The sequence below is a fragment of the Protomyctophum bolini genome (assembly GCF_963924005.1).
Source record: "Protomyctophum bolini genome assembly, chromosome: 12".
NCBI lineage: Eukaryota > Metazoa > Chordata > Actinopteri > Myctophiformes > Myctophidae > Protomyctophum > Protomyctophum bolini.
Window position 1 is genome coordinate 3,708,047 of NC_137873.1, and position 19,450 is coordinate 3,727,496.

The 19,450-nt window shown below is 43.6% G+C and overlaps 1 protein-coding gene across 1 annotated transcript in view; it reads left to right on the forward strand.

The window, feature by feature from the left end:
- Positions 1–19,450, forward strand: part of LOC308325742 (receptor activity-modifying protein 1-like) — a 179,260-nt gene that overhangs the window by 147,790 nt on the left and 12,020 nt on the right. The window lies entirely within an intron of this gene.

Below are 19,450 nucleotides of genomic sequence, written 5' to 3' on the forward strand. Positions count from 1 at the left end.
AAGACCCTCTGGCTCTGACAGGCTGGTAGTGTGTGCAGGCTGGGTGGTGTGTGACAATCCAGTTGAAGTATTCCTTTGGTACGACGGCGTGCCCGGGAGAATAATAACGCGACACAGAGACAGTATCACGCTATTGGTTCACATAGTTTATTACACAGGCAGCATAACATATAGTGCTATATATATATATAGTGCTGGATAGTGACGTGACAACAAGATATGAGACATAGAAACGTGACATGATGATGACAAGGCTGACCTCACTGGCGACATCTGACAGATGCACGGAAAGAGAACTTTCAAGAGTATAAAACTTCTCCTATATGGATAACTATCTCTGACAGAAAATGCACAATCTTTTATAGTCTCACAAGATAGTATTACTCAAAGTGGGTAACATCACTTGGTAAACGTATGTTTTCTCATGCCAATAAAGCTTCTTTGAATTGATTTGAATTGAGAGAAGGATGAGGCTGGCAGGGCACTGCGTCAGTCACCCAGAACTTTAGGCAAGTAAATTGACTATGGGAGCCAACAAAAAAGGGATTTATTTTTTATCATGCATAGTGAGGACCAATTATATGAAGATGGGTTGAAAAGTAGTGAAGTGGTCCTTTTTAAAGGCTTAAAAGTTTAATCATACGCAAATAACCACAGTACATGCAACTAAATATTCAGAGTGTGACAAATATGCTCTAAACTTTCAATTTATCGCAACATTATGCAAAATGTGCCACTTTTAAAGAGCGAAGAGGATGGGTGAGGTCAAGGATACACAGATTCCCATATGCAGAATTGCAGATAGAGCCACCATGAGAAAATAGGAAGGAAATATTTTCTGTCCTATAAGAAGGTGACAAAATTTAAAATAATAATAACAATAATAATAATAAGTAGACTGACATAGCCATCTGCACTGGGTTAGCATAGTAATTAGCTTGTGGTTCTCCCAGCCCCTATGCTGATGTGAGCCAGGCATAATTGGATTATTGGCACATTCAAATAGCAGTGGGGAAACAATGGGAAAGTCTTATTGATTTCAGAAGCTTTATGACCAGTTCTCACCAACCACACTGTAGAAGACACGCATGCATGCATGCAACCCCCCATGGGGTTGCATTGATGTGAAATGAATTGATGTGAAATGCTAGTCTGCATCCATTGTGGTCCGTGATGTATTTTCTAGAAAGACTGGTTCTGTCTAGAATCCTATTGTAGTTCCATAATGGAATTGGCGTACAGTAGCCTCATGCCACCATTCATCGCGTTGCATGGTGGCTGGCTACTTTCTCACAGCAAAGGCAGACTACAGTAGTGCTTACTGGGAACATAAATAACTGATTATGTTTAGAATTAGAACACACAGGCTTACAGTAACCCGGCAAACATAATCATAATGTGCCATCAAAAAAATAAAGGGCATTCTGGAAATGTAAATTTGGTGGCTTAGATAATGAGTTAGATGCTTAGCCCTGTTTGACCCAGCAGTGCAAACTAGAATATTGGGAGCAACAAAGGTCATAGAAAGACAGGGTGATATTATCAACATATAATTGAAATCCACTTTCTGTCGTCCTATATTTACAGAGTGCTCACTTTTCTCTGGCATATGAATAATAATGCTTATGGTAATGTAGTTCAGCAGGTGTTCCATTAAATCCCATGTGATGGAGGGGATAAATAACGTCCTAGCTTACTTTCTGGAGAGTGAATCTATGTAAAGCTTGTTCTGTTTAGTTTTGCATGGAAATATTTATTTTGTTGTTTATAAAAAATCACACCCAGCCAGCCCGGAATGTAGGCAGCAGCAATGTAGACGGCACCCGTGTAAGCAGTTTGGGTTAGCGCCACAGCCTGTGTCCGCCGTGAGGAGGATGCCCAAAAAAACCCACGTGAGGCCTTTAGGAGGGCCATTCAAGCCGCAAGTGGAGCCTGCGCCCTGCGGCACCACCGTTACCTTGCCGGTGGAGCCTGCGGAATCCACCACTGAAGTGTCTGGTGCTGGGAATCTGGTGCAACGCACAGGTCCTGGGCACACCTGGTGAGAGCAGGAGAAGACCTGGTGAGACTTAGGAGGTGCCCGGCTGGCCCGCCCAGTACCGGCAGAGTAGTTCTGGAGCAGCGGATTGTGTGTCCCTGGTTTTTCCCTAATGGGACTGATCGAGGGTAGCTACTGGGACGTAAGTCGGGACTTGATCACCCCGGCTGGGTCACTCGAGTGAGGGGTATGATGTTGGGAGACGTGAACGGTGAAACCCTGATGACCTTATATATCACTGAGGATACGTCCCAGTTGCATCCTTGCGATGTTATTTAGTTCACCCGTGTGAAGTGAGGGGCACTCTTAATCATTGTACATCATTATGCCGTAAAATAGACACTAACACTATGTCTATTTGCTCAGACACTATGACTATAACATTGTCCATTCATTGTCAATGGGAATTCAATGTTTTTGTAGGACAAAGTTTGTGGACGCACACCAAAAGCTAGACATAGGGGCGGAGGGGATAGCGTAACTCAAAAAGATTCTATGCAATAAATCTGATTTATTTGAGTCGATGAGTCTCATTAACCATTTAAAGCGTCAACAAGGCTATTTCATGCCTATTCAGTCTGAAGAAGGGCATTGGCTGGAAACATCACTCTGTATTGGATGGCTCAATAAAGTCACTTAAAGTGAACCATATAGTGTGCCGAGCTGCTTGTCTTTTGAGTTCAGTTCGTTTTGGGCCCAGCACTTCAAGCGGTGTTAAGATGTGCATTACCTCTGTTGATCATGGTTAACTGTTGCACCCCTACAACAAATAACCAAAGGTATTCTTAGGAGACAGTACATCGACATGCAGACCATTTAGGTGAGGGCTCGGGGTGAGCAGTTGGGGAGCTTCCAAGGGTCCATTTGGCTCATTTGAGCCTAGACAATTTACTAAAACCAAATAGGCAGTGCAATGAGTAAGAACAGCACCTCAGCAATCTGAAAAAAAAAAGAAAAGAAAAAGCAAATGAATGCTATCTGACTTTTCTATGTGAACCGCAGGCACGCAGAGGTGTGCATTTTCTGTTTTTTAAGTGGTGCAACCACTTCTACATCCAGCTTTGTCCGTGTACCTGTGTACCTGTGTCTATGAGCACGAGTATGTTACTCATTTATGCCAGTAGGGGGCGCCAGAAACAGAGAGAGGCGTAGTGCTGTGTCTCTAATGAGAGAGGGGGAGAGAGAGAGAGAGAGAGAGAGAGAGAGGGGAGTTGCACCACTTGGTTCACACAGGTGTGATTTTTTTAATGTTAAATTACAAATTTCTATAAGTACTGACCTCTGGATAAACCAGGTAGTGAAGGCATTTTCATTTGCTAAGCATCATGCAGCATCATGCTCTTACCATGCTCTAGCTATACCTGCCTAATGATACCCACTGGATCTCTATCTAGGACAGTTGCCTACCGCAACCTCCCCCCAACACACGTACATATCTTCTTCTTTACACACTGCTTTCACACATGCATACCATATCTGTGCTGTTTGCTGGAGAGCCTGGGGTATTTTTGGTTTGTCTCCCGTGGTGTGAACAACCTCCTCCATGTGTCTTTTTGATGGTTTTGAGGAGAAGTTGCACTGTGTGTGTGTGTGTGTGTGTGTGTGTGCGCGTGCGTGCGTGCTTGTGTATTTCCGTGTGTGCATAAGTTTGAATAAGAATAAAACATCACCTATCCTTTAGAGAGTTCCTCTTCCTGAAAAGCAAATAAATAAACAAACAAACAAGAAGGCTGGGTTGCACATTGGCTCTGTGCTGTTCGGGTTGAGATGATTCCCACCTGTGGATCATTTCCCCTAATTGATGCAAAGTGATGGCTGACGGCAGCGCTGACACATTTATGCATATTACACTTCTGCTTGGAGATATTCAAATAAAAACCCATTTCAAGCACGGATAGTGGCAGAAACAACAAAACTGTGTACAGTGTGTTTGGTAGACCTGCTGTTGGAGTGCTTGGGCTGTGACCGCGCGTGTGTGTGTGTGTGTGTGTGTGTGTGAGTGCATGCCTGCCTGCATTTGTGTGTCTGTGAGAAATGTTGCTTTTCAGGCTATTACCATTGCAGTAAGTAGCCTTGCCGAGCCATGGGGCCCATAGGGGCAGGAGCCTATCTCCTGTTTCTGTAGCGTGAGGCAGCTTGATCGACAAGTACACCCCCTGGACATGACGCTAGTATGTCGCAGGGACATACACCCAATCCAACCCTTGATGCTGAGTATCAAGCAGGGAGGGCCATTTTTACAGTCTTTGGGATGACCCGGCCGGGGATTGAACCCCGACCTCTCAGTCTCAGGGCGGACACTCTAACCACAAGGCCACTGAACATTAACATAGTGATGAAAAAATAGAAGCCACTTACTTGGCTCTTGGCTGGTTAGTTCACATACATTCACCATAATAGCAATGAGTACTATCGCAATATGGAGCTTTTTAACACATTATTTTAACTAAATAAAATCACTTACACTACCTTTTAATTTCAGTGTTAAACCATTCTGAACGGGAACCCATTTTGGTGTTGGCATCAAGTTATGCTTTAGCTATTGAAAAATAGCAGATCTACAAGCTCATAGCGCGCCACCGAGTGGCGCGCTACGAGCTTGTAGGTCTGCTATTTTTGAAAAATCGAAGAACGACTGACATTTTTAAAATCTGATCTCAGGTCAGAATGGGTTAATCAGACCAGTGTGTGTCCAGTGGAAACCTCGTATGAATCTGATCTCAGGTCAGAATGGGTTAAATAAATGTACTTAGTTACTTTCCACTATTGCTGAGGATACTATCGTTGTAGCGTCTAGTCTGCGGGACCTGGCGGGGGGGCAGCTATGAAGGAGAGCACAAGGACACCTTAGCACGTGTATTATCACTGTAGGAGCATGTTCTGATGTTGATCGCTCCCTAATGGTGGAACGACCTTCCCACTCCAGTTAGAGCAGTTGAATTGAGAGGGAAGGTATCATCCATTGTAAACTGAAAATCAATGGCTTCGGGAAGGGACCCCTTCAAATGATGAATTACATGATTCAACTGTAGCCGCTCCATTGTGTTCGGCTACAATGAAGTTGACTTAATGAAATGTGATTATCAAGGAATCCGTGATCAATCACAAGTGTGGTGTCTTATAAAGCCAAGTCTATGTTTTGATTTATAATCGCTTGTTGTGTGCAGTCCTTTGTGATTAGCACAAATCCTTTCACAATTCTAATTCGTTCTCTTCATTCACATACTAGATTAAGATTTTGGAATGCCGGTGCCTGAATGCTCTGTTTCTGACCATTGTTCTACCTTTACTATTAATGTATTTATTTTACTAGCACAAATTCACTCAAGAGTTTTTCCCGATCCTGTACAGTATGAAAACAATAATTTGGCAAAATAACCGATCTACAAGCTCGGCCTAGTATAGATCTGGTCCATAGCGTTAGGAGGATGTCTAGTATAGATCTGGTCTCCTTAAAGGCGCAGTGAAATGAAAAATAAGTTTTTCACACTTTTAGACCATATCCGTGGTCATCATATGGGCATACCTAACAATGGATGCCAAAACAATGGGAAAATTCTCATTTCTGTGTGTTTTTATATCAAAGGTCCATAAAAACGATTGTATTATTTATTTATTAAAACGAAAACGTGCTGCGTGATGACGTGTAGAGGTACACATCGATAAAAGCCAATAAAAATGAAGCTCACATGTTTAATTCCCCATGTCTGCGCATCCATGCAACACAGCTGCTTCTGATTACAGATTTCTCCGTTTTTATTTCCATTCAAGATAACATTCAGACAGTGTATTACTCGGTTTCAACTTAATCATCACGCTAAAATATGTTTCTGAAAACATTATAGGGTAGAAATAAGCCACATAACAGTAAACTGGTTGTGCTGGGCGACCGTCTGATTTATAAACAAACAACACCACGCTGTTGCGCATAGCATTAGCCACCGTCCCTAGCTACCGTCCCATCGCCTGAAGGGATGCGACACTCTGATTGGTTCAGAAACTTCAGACCGGTGTTTCATGTGGAAACACCATTTTCATGTTGTTCACCATTTCCGTTTCACTGCGCCTTTAACGCTATGGTACTTTCAAATTCCTGCGCATGATGAAAGGCTGCACTGCCTGTCGACTGCTGCAAAATTAAAAATAACACTTTTGCTACTCGCCAATACAAAGACGGTTGTGTGGAGTCGGAACGCCTACTATCAATAATGGACGCACTCTGAGCCCCCAGCCACGTATAAAATGCACTTTCTGTCCAGAAAATTACATATTTCATCGGAAGGAAGAATCTGGTCAAGGGGATGTTTTCTATTGACAAGATCTGTAGAGTGCGCAGGGGAGTAACTAAAACCTTTTCTTCCGTTAAATGTTTTCTTTTCTGGCCAAAAAGTGCATTTTACACATGTTGGGGAGGGGCTCTGAGGCTTTCAACTCCACAAAACCGCTGTGGTATTGGTGAGTAGCAAAAGCGTTCTTTTCAATTTTTCAGCAGTCGACACGACTCGACAGGCAGAGTGCAGCCTTTCATGCGCGCGCAGGACTTTGAAAGTACCATAGCGTTAAGAAGACGTCCTCCTAACACTATGGACCAGTGCTAGGCCTAGTGTAGACCCCTGGGGATTCCAGGCAATGAAGTTCGGGTTTAAGTGGTTGGCATGGAGGCCATAATAACACGGCAAGTACTGCTTGTGTAGAGGCATTCGACAGTAGTTGGAGCCAATACAACATCCTCTATAATACTGGCTCGGTGGCTCCAACAGCATGCACGTATACATGCGCACACACACACACACACACACACACACACACACACACACACACACACACACACACACGTATCCCATCCGTCTGGAACAAAGCTAGCCAGTTGACCTTTCATTTATTTAGAAGTGCAATGGATGCATACTGGATTGGTGTGTACACAAACACTTTATTTAGGTAGGGCATTGCTTATATTGTCACATTAAACCCTCCGTGGGAGCATTGTGTCACAAGTGTCAACATGCGCAATGCTGTTGACGGATATTGACAGAGTCAACAGAGCCATGCACTAGGTACTTTGTTATTGCCGATTGAATAAACATGATATACACAACAATCTGCATATATAGTGTTGCATTGTTTTCTCATAAAATGCTGAGGATGACTTGCTTTAATCAGTGCTTAGCGGTTGCATTCTGGCAAGCTGCTGAAACACTGATAGGCATCTCCATTTGCTTTGGCACGCAGTGGAAGCGTGCGCAATGATTTATGAATTATATTAGTGAAATAGAGTGCATGCTAAAGAAGGATCTTCTAAATAAGGACAGGCTATCTGCAAGCATTCCACCCTAGTGGAAAAATCTGATATATGACATTTTATGTGGCACCAGCAAATTATCTTGCATAGATTAAGGGATGGGGGAAGAAAAGACTACGGTGTGGGTGCGGTCGCGCCAAACTTTGATTCTGCCTATGCTGGCGGATTCTGTTTTCAATGGGAACGGATGGGTTTGCCTCCATTAGAGGATGTCCTCATTCTGTTTTCAATGGGAACGGATGGGTCATTAGAGGATGTCCTCAAAGAAGACGCTGTGTTCCCTTTTGAAAAGCATCAGCAGAATCCGTCCACATAGTCAGAATTCAAGTTCGGCGTGACCGCAGCAATGGATGGAATTTAGGAAATAGAGCATAGTGTTGCATTTGATTAAGAGTGACCTCTTTGTCATGTGTTGTGTTGTGAATACTGTATGTGATGCTGGCCACAAATTAGTTCTGTACCCATTGTCAGCAGGTAATATGTACTGTACTATGACATTAGGCTACCCATTGTAAGAGTACTTGGTACCAGTTACCGTTATCAGAATACTGTGAGTCCATGTCACTATATAGAGTAGTAGTCATGCTGGTTCTGGAGAACTGCTGACCCGACACTGTGTACTCTATAGGGGCATCAACGACACACATGTCAAACCAGTTGGTTGGACGGTTCTCAGAACAGATACACATCGCATACAGTACGAACGCATACACATCCACAGAGATTTGTCGAGTTTATAGATAATGCGTCTCACGAGAGTGTACATGCGGATTTCCTGTCTGAATCTTATAGGCTTCGCTGCTTTTGCAAGTGTTCCTGTGAGCAACGTGTGTGTGTGTGTGTGTGTGTGTGTGTGTGTGTGTGTGTGTGTGTGTGTGTGTGTATGTGTGTGCACTGCACATTCTGAAGTCTTAACATTATAGAATGTTGTATTGTACTATACAGTGCACACAAGTCCCCAACCCTCAGTAGTGCTCTATCAACCTCAGTGCACTTGGCAGTGAAAACCTTACACACTGCAGGGTGCTATACGGTACTTTGCCATAAGACACAACACAACACCTGTGTTCGCACCATTGAGTACACTACTTACCCATTCCAGACTGCATTACACAACACTAACTAGCCATTACCCACTATACTTCATACATCTAAATGGGCTTTTGGCACTATTTAAGGATTCAATGCAAGGGACATTCCACCTACAGTACAAGGCTTTAATTAATGGCGTCAAGTGCGTTAACGGAAAACGTATGTAAAGCAAAACAAAATCTGGTGATCGCTCAAAGACTGAGGAACTTTGTAGTTAAGTGTCCTATGGTGGAACTTTCGCATACACGTACATCTTTCAATTAAACGGGCAAGAAGAGACATTTTTTCATATTGTTCATTAACCACTTTCTTTTGAATGTGGATAATATGAACTAGATTGGAGTCATCACCCTGTAGGAACCCCCCCCCCCCCCCCCCACACACACACACACACACACACACACACACACACACACACACACACACACACACACACACACACACACACACAACAAATGAATAAACTAACAGACAGGTTAATCTAATTAACCATCTGACTCATTGTTCTGTCAGTCAGGGACCTGATGAGTTTCAGATTTAAATATGCTATCTCTTGTCAAAATGACTATACAACAAGGAACAATTCTGTCAAACCCTGACACTTCTCCTCCCTCCAGATGTTGTCACATTGTTGCGAAAATAATGAGCTCAGGGCAGCCAGCTGTGCAAAGCCTTAGCTTAATGACTTTAACTTAATTTCTTTAATGTATTTCTTTTCCGCCAGGGAGGTACAGTACAGCTCTGTCTGGAAGGTACAGTACAGCTCTGTCTGGTGGTCTCATATGGATGCAAACCCAGCCATGATGCAGGTGTCGTTGCTGTCGGGCTGAAACCTCTTATCTCCATTTTATCTTATTATTTTCTTGCTGTAAATTGTTGCCCTACTTGATCATACTACGGCGTCACACAAAGGCATCAGAAATAGCAGATATACAAGCTTGTAACGAGTTTTGAGCTTGTAGTTTAGATCTGCTACTTTTTACCATTTTTTTAAATTTTGAATCCTGAAAAGTAACAGTTTTGGACATACCGTGTGAGGTTTCCACCCGACAGAGACGATATGAAGTTCACAATTTATACAAACGTATCAGACCAGCTCCATATTTCGAGTTACAAGTTACTAAACACAGTGGTGGTTTTTGTCCGAGTCGACGCCTTGTTTGCATTCGGGTGTCCGAGTCATCGGCTCGGGGGTGTTCAAGTCATCCGTTTGGTCCGCTGTGATGTGATGTTAAATAGAAATAGATTCTATTAAAGTAACACGGAGAGAAATCTGCCACTAGAGGCTGCACTAGAGAGATGGTTGGGAGATCAATACGAGAAAGAGAGAGAGCTTGACATCCTGAGAGCATGAGCAATCCAGCTCTGGGCACTGAGAGAACGAGAGAGAGAGAGAGAGGGGGGAGAGAGAGAGAGGTAGAGCGAGAGAGCGAGCGAGCAGAGCAGGTTCTCTCCTTCCCCACTGCAGCCGTGCTACACAGAGTGAGCAGAGGAGAGGAGAGGAGGGAAGCTGAGTGGAGGACATCTGAGTCGCGGGGAGACGGCAGGACCACGTACGTACGTACCACTTGGTTAGAAGATCGATGCACTTTTGCCAAACCACACAGGGAGAGTGAAGAGCCCTTCAGGACATCTCTTCTGACTGAGAGACAGTTGCCAGAGAGAGGGAGAGGGAGAGAGAGAACAGAAATAAGAGATAAATCAGCCCGGGCCAATTTTAAAGCATCTGCCTTTTTGTACAGATCAGGTAAGTTAAAATGTCTGGAGTGCCAAGCAAGTGCTGCGTGTGACTGTGACGGTTACAGTATGTATGTGTATGCGCGTGCCCGCACGCGCATACATTCATTCATTTAATCCTAAGTGTTCTTTTAACTCTGAGCGTATGCCCAATGTATAGTAGAGTAGTGACTAATGGATATTGCTGTGTGTTGTGTCCTAGTGTATACTCACTTGTGTGTGTGTGTGTGTGTGTGTGTGTGTGTGTGGTAGCTACGTTGTTTGGTTTGTTGCCCTGGGTTAGTTTTTTCATCACTTGCAAACATATGGCGCGCGTGCACACCAGGGGGCTGGGTGGTGGTGACTAATTGACTGAGCATCATCTCTATCAATCAAGTCCTTATCGTGTTGAGCAGAGAGAGGAGCGCAACAATAGCTGCCTAATGGCCCCCAAGCCGGGGTGGGGGTGTGTGTGCGTGTGTGCGTGTGCGTGCGTGTCATCAGAGCAAGTTAAATATCTCTGGATTATGGACACTTGAGTCACTTAATAGGGTCATTTGAGACCTTCCTTGGAGATAATTAATTGGAACAGATATAATTATAAGGGAATCTGTCATAATTGCCACACAGAGGGAGGGGTAGCCTATACGTGATTCAAAGTTGCTGTCGCTCTGGGCTGTCCCTGAACTATACTCTATGTCAATAACTACTGGACAATGGTGTCAATTTAGATGGAGACATGCATGCTATGCACATGAATCTCCCATACGGATACTGCATGTACTCCTTTTGTTGGAGTTCCTCAAAGGCGTTCAAATGGATGCTAATAGGTCCGCTGCACAATGAAAACGTCATTCTATTTCTTTCCCCCCCCTCCCACTGGCATCATTTGCTAATTACATTCCATTTTATTTGGGAGTCCTGAGCCAACATGAGGCTCTTGTACGTGACGGGTCCTTTGGCAAAGAGGAAACCCACACACAGGAAGACTGGCTCAGTTCACTGTCTTTGTTGTCTTCATGAAAATTGCTGCCCGGCTATTTTTTTGGTTATGACACCCCTCTCGGGTGACATTTATAGGGAGATGTGTCATCTTTCCGCGGACATGCAATACTTTGTGTGACACGGTGTCCCTATTTTGGAAATACTCTTGTCTCTCTCGTACTGTCTATTTCTCTCCTTACTTTCATTTGAGGTTTTCAACCCCAGCCCCCCCCCCCCCCCCCCCCCCCCCCTCTCTCTCTCTCTCTCTCTCTCTCGCCAGTCTCTCTTCGCTGCCTGTCACCCTGTGAAGGTTATTGTCATACATCCACTTGCTCTAATTTGTCAAAGTTAGCTGGGCATAGTATATTATATTATATTTATTACCCATGGTTCCCATAGTATATTTATTACCCATGGTCCCAGCAAGCAGAAGAGTTGGGTGATTTGCTATTTGGTATTGGCACAGTATAGTTGAAATTAGAATCGGAAGTAAGCCTTATTGTCATATCAATTACCAAGTGATTATAATAAAAAGCAGAGTGCTGTTGAAGAATATATCATGTGATATTATACAGTATAGTACAGAGAGATACATCCACAGATGACACACACACACACACACACACACACACACACACACACACACACACTGCACACTACTGTACATGCAAACGGAGATAATGGGCACACACAGAAGCAGAGAGAACATTACCAAAGGCAAAGCGAGGCATATAGAGAGAGAAGGGAGACGAGGATGCTGCTGACAGCGCTGCCGAGGGAAACTCTGATTCCATAAGACCCCCAACCGTTAATTTCAGTGGCTGCCTCTCGGTACTCATGCGACTTTTTCACTGAATCGTGTGTGAAATCAGTCTCAGGATTCCATTATGTGGCACGAGGAGCCTGCCTACTGCCTCTCCCCCCCCCTGCGGGACCCCATGTCATTATGCTGAGCTACGTGGTGAAGACTCCAATCTCTCTCTCTCTGTCTCTCCTCCGTTTCACTTCTCTTCCATCTCTTTCTCGCTTTCTCTCTTACTCTTTGCTTGATTCCCATTGATTGCAGTCCTCCTCTCTCAATTGCGTCTCTCTCATCTCTGTCCATTTCTCTCTCTCCTCTCTCCTCTCTCTCTCCCCTCTCTCTCGCCTCTCTCTCTCTCTCTCTCTCTCTCACTTTTATCCGAGACGTCATCTTCCATTATTCCCACCTGGGCCACGGAAGGAGACATTGCTGAACGTGCAAGTGCCTTCTGGAGAAGCTTATAGGGCTGCAACATACGATGTACATTCAATATAGATTCAACGTGAATATGTATGAATCACGTAGTTGAAATTCACACGGCGTACACGCACCATGCCTTGGAACACTATTATTATTGTAATATAGATGGATGGATGGATGGATGGATGGATGGATGGATGGGTGGAGTGGAGTGGAGAATGCAGGAAAATATTTTCATGCTTTCAGAACATTTTAATCTGGAGTTGTTAATTGGCTTTTGTCATAATGGTCATATAATATAGATTTATATGGGGGGAGGTAATGGGCAAATGTAATGATGGGTGATGTGATAAAAAAACAAATTAAAAAGCTGGCAATTATACGTGAACGCGCACTTCCACAGTAAGTCACCTCGCGGCTAAATCCTTAATATGCAGATGTAAAAGAATGTATAAATAGCGAAGTGAACAGGTGGTATTCACGGCTTGTCGGCTATCGGGCCTCTGCGTTATCTCCGTTATGTTTGCTTTCTCCGTCCCGCAGCGAAGCGCTCCCATGCTATGCGCGTGCCAAAGGGCAGGCCGAGTGAGATTGCACATGTCTGCGCGGTAATTAATAATTTACATAATATTTCAATCTAGGGGATTTTGTTTTGTTTTCTTCCGCGCCCAACGGTGATTGTGTTAGCTACGGCACCGCCATTACTTATCGTTAGGCGTGCGGTTAAAATGTGGACACATCCGGCACTCATTAGCCCGCATTTCCATCCATCAGCCTGTGTACAAGTCCAAATCAGAGGAGTGGGAGGGGCGGGGGGGGAGCCATTAGCTCAGTGTCGTCTAGATTGTCAATTTGATTAGCACTGGTTCACTGTGAAATCCTGATAACTCTGCAAGTGCACAAGGAAATTGAACAAAATGTGTTTCAAATGGATAAATTAACAGGGGAGCTTACTGTGTATTTATCTGAAATGAGTGACTACAGTACATGGAGCATCTCAAAATATTTGTCTCAAAATGTATTTGTTTTCTACGCTTCAATAAATGACAATTGAACGATTTTACACTTTACGGTTTATATTATAAGTTGGCTTTTTGTTTCGAGATAGTTTTTCCATAATATGGTCCATTCTATCAGAAGCTCAATCTGTATGATGAATGTTAGGTGGCCTGTATTGATGTGATTTATCTTTTCAGGGCAGAACAGTTGGCTCAAGCACATACTCACAGTAACGCATAGCTGAACGCAATGGGTTCTTTCTTTCTTTCTTTCTTTCTTTCTAGTACCATCATTTTAATAATTCTAAAAGACAAAATGACAACTGTTGTTTTCCATTGACTGTAAAACAAGGAGTATTGTATTTCATCACACTGCTGCACCACAGTGTATGACCTGTTCTTCATACTGTATTTCATCACACTGCTGCACCACAGTGTATGACCTGTTGTTCATACTGCATGTGGGCATGACTTTGCCAAAAGCATTGGTTTAAACTTTGTCCATTGGCTCAGAACAAAGACTGTCCATTGGATTTGAACAAAGACTGCCTTGAGGAAGAAAGGAAAGAAAGAAAGGGCCAGAAGACCACTAAGGTCACCTGGGGTCTCCCGACTCTGGAGTTCAATACATAAACATACTGTAGATAACGGTAGATTTCTGCTATTGATCTACTCACAGACCACAAAGCTCTTTAATAACACGACTGGGGTTGAATGTACCAATTATACTCTCGTCTTATCAACACACTTTCTGTCTGACTGCCCTGGGCTGCACACAGAGCGGTGTGTGTGTGTGTGTGTGTGTGTGTGTGCGTGCGTGCGTGCCCCCGGGCGTGCACGTGTGTGCGTTGTCTCTGTTCAGACTGTGAGCTCATTGAGCGCGTCGAAAATAATAGCAAAGACAGAGTAACGAAAATGGCGATGTGACACGAAGCAGCTCCAAGGTGGAGCAACAAGTCAGCACTTTCCCGTGGTTGTGGCCGAGGTGCCTGATTGGCGGAGATAAATTCCACGCGGCCGTCCTCCTCAGGGCTTTGAGTAGCTAGTGCTGAGCACGGGGAAATCAGGGATCGATGGCAGGAGGCCTAAGAAAAGCGTCTCTCCGTTATATACCGCCGACAAAGAACATTTGTCTTATCAAGCTGTTTTGATCGTGGCTGAGCTAAACCGGGCGATTGATTGCACCATAAAAGTTGCAGGAATGGTTGGTGAATATATCATAGTTGATTTACAGTAGGACGGCAGAAGTTGTGGATTGGGTTTTTATGTTCGTTGGTTCTGGTTCTTTTGTTTTATCGCACATAATATAGGCGGCATAGCTTAATGGGGTGGTACAGCCTGTAGGGGGAAGAGCGAAATCCCCATGTGGGACGCCAGAGTTGCAGTGACGCACGTCGCACTATACGCACACATCTCATTGATTCAGGTCATTCTCAGCAAGCGGAAGCACATTTACCCTGATGTTTATAACATTTTCTCTCAAACCCGGGGCGCCATCTAAATCATTTTCTTTCCAAAAAAACAGCACTGTAAGAGTTCAAGAGTTCATCTTGCCGCTCCTGCTTTAGGGAGCATCGTAGTTGCTGACTATATCGACACGCGCAGCATTGCATTAAGGCATCCCTTCCGTTGCCGGCGTGAGCCGCATCTCTTTTTACAAGGCGAGGCGCCTGCCTTATTGAGCCTCAGCAGGGGAGCATGCTCCAGAGGTTTTATTTTTTTATCCACCATCTTTCTACTCCTCCCCGGCATTTAGCTGAGCCAGGCCCGTGTTAATGATCCTCATTAGAGACGGCGCCGCAGTCCAAACTGGATCACTTCCACTTAACCACGAGTAACACGTTAACATTTTGCCTTCCCTTTCTGCCCTTCTCTCACACTGTGTCCTGACCTGTCCGTCGTCGTTCTTCCCCTCCCCACCATCTCGTGTGTGCCTGAGTGTATGCGTGCGCATTTGTATCTACTTTGAAAGTGGAGAGAGGGTGTTCCGGACAAACCCTGTCTACTAGCCCATTCTGACCTGAGATCAGATTCATACGAGGTTTCCACTGGACACACACTGGTCTGATTAACCCATTCTGACCTGAGATCAGATTCTAAAAATGTCAGTCGCTCTTCGATTTTTCTAAAATAGCAGACCTACAAGCTCGTAGCGCGCCACTCGGTGGCGCGCTATGAGCTTGTAGATCTGCAATTTTTCAATAGATAAAGCATAACATGATTCTAACACCAAAATGGGTGCCCGGTCAGAATGGGCTAGTACTAGCTCCTTTTGCCTCCCGCCGAGAGCTAGAAAGTGCTTACGGCTCAGGCGTGCGTGGAGACCCTCCGGGCAGCATGCCTAAGGATATTCAGATGTACACACATGGCTTTGCCCCAGAGACACCTTTAGCTGAAGGGAAAATCTGTTGTCTCTCTTGTAACGACTTGCTGTGCAGTGACACAGAAAGACCCTGTTTGATACTGTATCTGCTGACTGGAGGAATAGGGGGGAGGCTCCCACATGCTTCTACACAACCAGGTGTGCAACTGGTTTGACTAATGTAATGCATTTGAAAAGGAAAAAGCACCCTGTTTTATGTTTGTTGACCTAAGCTTACAAGTTAGTTAATCCACAAGCTATCAATGTGTGGCACTTGTATCAATATTTTACTATTTTACTGTAATTTATGACAAAACAAAAAAAGTTTAAACATGCACTGGCGATATCCTTCACATAAAAAGTTAATACCACGGATTCGTTTAATTCAACGTTTCGGTGATTTTGTTCAGACCTAAAAGGCTTTTTTTTTTATAATATTTTTTATAATATTCTCCACGTCGTCCTCAGACGTACCAATTTGATTTATTTTTCACAAAGTGCCTCCAGGCCAAAGATGTTTTGAACTTCTTCTTAGAGGGGCTTAAATTGATACCATTATAATCTTGATTTAAGAATAATATCTATCTATAGTGGCCTGTGCTGAACTATTACTACTGCCATTTAGCGATGGATGAGTTTAGTCTGTGTATCAAAAATGGTGAGAGGAACCTCTTAGCACCCACTTAATTTTCACCTCAGATCCAAAAAGCTTTAATCTTTAATGGAGAATTTGTGCCAGCAAACAGCTAAACATGCATCTCCATTTGCCAGTTAATCGCACATGATGTGATTAAGGACTATGGCAATTATTTGTCTTGGTGAAACTTCCATCTGTCTGTAATTAGCCAGGATGGTGCCATTAGCTTAATATGTCCTTAGCTCACAAAAGGCGCTATTCTCATTCTGAGCACAGACTTAGCAATCATTCCATTTACATAGTAAAATAGAACGAGAGAAAAAGAAAAACCTTTTTTTATCGACAAAATGGCGGTGTTTGGATCACAGAATAAATTCAGTTTTTGCATTAAATTAATGCTTTATGATGCAGCGTGAAAAACGTGACTTCTATAAGCTCCGTCAATTTGTCTCAGTAAATTACGGGCGGAAAGGACGTGATGTTAACGGAAACACTTTATTGAAGCTTGTAACTGTTGTCTCCTGACCTTTAGGCTACCGCTAAGCGCCAACCACGGCACAGGGGGAGCAGAGTTCACGCTGCCAACCTCAGAATTATATCGCTCAAAAGGAGCACTGGGCACACATTTCAGACGCGACTTATATGAAATGAAATGAAAGCCAGAATGGGGTGGATATGCCAGTCGATGGGGAGGATTAAACTGAAGGTCACGTTTGCATGTTGATCTTTGCCTGAGGCACATGCATGCAGGAGGAGGAGGGAGCTTTGTCATCACCAAAGGGTTCATATAGGGCTCTTCACATCGGGACAGCTAGTGACTGTAAACTACTGCACATGGAGGGTTGTTTACATACACTAGAGGTTTGGCTCATAATAGGGCATGCTCCCTTTTCTACCCATATATGGATTCTGCCCTTGCTGGAGATTTGTTTGCGCCTGATGCCATGACAACAGATTAAGGTTAGATGACACACTCCATATCTGGGCTTATAGCTGCATTGGGAACTCCTTATACGGTTATGGCTGCTAGTGTAAGTCATAGTGACATTTTTGTGGCATTTTTGTCCCTGTTCGGGGGTATGACATACCCAATCTATACCCGCCCCGCCCCAGTCTCCTCCCAGTGGCACGTGCGTCGAGGACCTCCCTAGGGAGACGCCCGAGAGGCATCCTAACCAGATGCCCGAACCACCTAAGCTGGCTCCTTTCCAGGCGATTTGAGGTCACACCAGCGTATCCACACTAGAGACAGATGGATGGTCTGTCACAGGGTGTTCTGATAATCAGTTGGACTGATGCCAGTTTCATTATGTTTTTATTTTAATATACCATGATTTTGCAACCCATTTTTTCCACGCAGTGTCAATTATCCAATGTAATCCTGGACGCTGCACTCCCTCTGCCAACCTGGGGAGAGAAACGGACTGACCTAATGCTTTCTTCTATGCATAAGGAGTCCAAGCCGCTTCTTTTCACCTGCCAGGGGGGAGTTGTAAGCGTCCCTATTCTGAGGCAAACATTATGGAAAAATAACATATATATATATAGGGTTAAGTGTCTAAATATGTAACTGACAGAATGTAAGTAAGGCATAGACTCCTTTGTTCCTGCAAATCCGGAGCCAACATCAATATGGTTTAATGGTTAATGGTTTTAGCCTTGAAAACAAATTAAATGGAAGCAAACCTGTCTTCGCTTGTAAACAAATTAGGCAAACTAGCAGTATTAGCTATCATATAATTGTGTCCTACAAGTGCTTTGTTTAATAAGGTGGGGAGTTAAAATGGATTCAGCTCTGTCATTGGTATTTTCGAATGCAGGGACTGGAGTAATAACGAAGACAATTCTGGAGTAGTAACGAAGAAAAGTAATAACGATTGTAATTAAACAGAAAATTGGACAATTCTGCTGGGTGCTACATTGCGTAATAAGGTGGTGTATAGTTATGTCCATCCTTGATAGATCAGTCACAGCCGCCCTGTTCTTGACAAAATACTGAACTTTAAGTCCCTAGGATGCTTCGTTGGAATATCTTAAAAACAGTTGTTAAAAGAAAAGCCAGCAGAGATTTTGGAAGGGTACGGGTCTGTAGTACCTCGGCTAATATTCCCCCAGTCAGCCAAATATCAAGTCATATGTCAAAATGTCATGCGCCGTCACTCCTATAATAATAATAATAATAATATCTCTAACTTATATAGAGCTTTTCTCGGGAAAGTGCTCTGGTTCAAATTCAAATCCCTGTCCTTGATACTGCCTATGTGTACCACACTTGCATGTTTTACTTAAGTAAAAGTATCAATACTCTGCAATATTCATATGAAATTGTAATTAAAGTACCAAAAGTAGAAAGTACTCAATATGCAGAATGTCCCATGTCAAGTTCTCAAATGTATAATGTATAATAATATTTTGAAAATGGCAGATCTACAATTTATTATTATCTATTTTCAAATGGCCGAAATATAGGGCTTAAGTGTTTAATGTATGTTTTGTAATAATAATCAAAGTAACTAATAAGTAAGGTTTTCAAATAAATGTAGTGGAGTAAAAGTATCTGAAATGTAGTGGAATAGAAGTAAAAGTACAAAGTTACAGTACAGTAACGTAAATAAGTAAAGTACAGTACTTAAGTAAATGCACTTAGTTTTTTTTTTACACCACTGTACACAGGCCTGTGCAGCTGCATACTGTACGTCACATTCTGTACAGTAAGTAGGATAATATTCCTCTCCACTAACACCGAACGGGGCCTTGCATGATGCATCAGTTTGGCCGTGACATCAGTCAGCCGTTTGCAAAATGGGTTAGCCAAACAAAACTCATTTTCTATTCCATTGGCTTCGATGCAGGCTGCTCTCTTACACAACATGCGCTGCGCTCTGCAGACTTTCATTGATCTCTCTCGGATCCATATCTTACCCTGCCCCGGAAAGTGGTCAGACGCTTTTTCGACCTACTTCCACAGGGCTACACGCCGCATGCACCACAGCTGCCATTTGAAAGCTAATGAGGTACACTGGGGCTCGGGGAACTGCTTCAGTTGACACACAGCCAATACACAGCGGAGCGCTTTCGCTTCCCTTCCCTCACGCATGGCTT